Source organism: Cynocephalus volans, chromosome 12 (genome assembly GCF_027409185.1).
Source record: "Cynocephalus volans isolate mCynVol1 chromosome 12, mCynVol1.pri, whole genome shotgun sequence".
Lineage (NCBI taxonomy): Eukaryota > Metazoa > Chordata > Mammalia > Dermoptera > Cynocephalidae > Cynocephalus > Cynocephalus volans.
Window position 1 is genome coordinate 32,894,748 of NC_084471.1, and position 1,892 is coordinate 32,896,639.

General features: G+C 39.7%; 1 pseudogene; it reads left to right on the forward strand.

Annotated features, from left to right (window-relative positions):
- Positions 1-678: 678 nt before the first annotated feature.
- Positions 679-777, forward strand: LOC134361386 (U6 spliceosomal RNA; annotated as a pseudogene).
- Positions 778-1,892: the final 1,115 nt, after the last annotated feature.

A 1,892-nucleotide genomic window follows, 5' to 3' on the forward strand; every position in this document is an offset into this window, starting at 1 on the left:
TGTTGTAAGAGTGTTTGATCTCTCAACACCACTGGAGGTAGGTGCTGTGACTCCCACTTTAAAGATGAATAAACTGAGGCACGAGAGTGTTAAGCACCTGCTTGACATCTCACAGTAAGGTCAAGACGCTGGTACTCAAACCTAGGAATGTGATAATTAATCTCTTTTTTTCTTCTCATTAACATTGATAATGTGAAAAAGTAGAAAATAATATCAGGGTTAGAGGACAAGACAATCGAGTTAAGTTTTGGAGGGCATGACTGCCTTTGAAGACAATATCTCAAAAGTTTGGTAATAGTCTATAAATGGGAAAGGAAAAAGGAGAGAGGATGAAGCTGGAAAGATAAGGAAAGCTCAGATTATAAAATGTCCTTAAAGCAAACTAACGTGCTAAAGAATGTGAATATTTCCATAGATAATAGGAAACCACTAAATGATTTGATGCGGGAGTGATCAGCATTCAAAAATATATATTTCCGGTTCAAAAATAAAAATAAAAAAGATCTTTCTGGTTTCCTGCACAGGACGGAGGTGGAGGAAGAAAAAGTAGGATTGGATGCCAAAAGGGGGCTATGTGCAAATAGTACAATACACAAATGATATTCAGAAGGACCTGTGACTCTGAATACGCAGCACCTATGGAAATGGAAAAATAGGAGATAAACTTGAGAAAGAGAGGTTGTTTTGGCAGCACATGTACTAAAACTGGAAGAATACAAAGAAGACTAGCACGGCCACTGTGCAAGGATGATGTGCAAATTCGTGAGCATTAATTTTGGAAGACTGGCTGTTTGTTGCGCAGTTTTTATTCTTCTGCCTTCTGGGAACAGAATTCCAAATTTCCTCTGACAAATCAATCTTTTGCTTCACTCATTCTCAGCTATATAAATTTTATGGGATTGACCCCAACCCTAGTTCGAGAGGATCAAATCTCCCTGCCATGAGTGATGGGTTCAGAGATGGGCTCATAAACTTAAGATGGTCTAGGTGAACCTTAGAATTTTACTGGAAATTCTGGAACAAGGAAGCAAATAGCCTTGGCAGCTCCTGGTGGTCATTGCCAGACAGAGAGCCAGAAAGAAGTCAGATTATTGGTCACCTTGATATGCTGCTGGAGCAAGACTTTCCTAAAGCTAAATCTACCTCTGGACATTTTAATTTCCTGAACTCATTTAAAACAGATCTGCTGATACTTTTAACAGAAAGCATCCCAACTGCTAACATCTCTTTGCAAAATCCATCTCAGCAAAATGATGGCAGCAGAGGTAAGACAGCTGTTGGCTAAGAAACAACTGGGAGAGGTCATGCTTCAGCCACCCAAAACACACACTTTCTTTCTGTAGCAGATTTATTGTGGTCATTTAAAGTACAATATAAGTGACTTTATTTTGTTTTAAATTCCTTTCCTCTCAGATGGGCTTTGGAGAATGTCAAAGAACAGTGTACTCGTTTTTGACTTCATTTCTAGGACACAGGAGATAGAACAGGTTAAGTGGTTCTTCCTCTAATTTATTAACACACCTCGGTCGGCCAGCATTACATTTTATTCACCACTGTTCCTTGTGCAATGTAGCCCTGTTGACTTTAGATTTCCCTACTGAATCAGGCAAATCTATGCATTGTTTTGGAAGTTCCCCATCCAGACAAACCTCATCATCTCTCTCCTAGACCAATGAAACTGCCCACTAACATGCCTCTCTATTTTCCTTCTTGCCCACTTTCAATTGATCTCTACGCAGCAACCAGAGTCGTCTGTCTCTAAAACGTGAAGGAGGTCATATTCAGAATTGCCCAGTTGCTTCCCACTGCACTTAGAATTAAACATTCAATAGGGTTGTTTTGAGAATCAGATTAGATGATACTTGACTTGGAACGTGCCTGGCACATGGAAG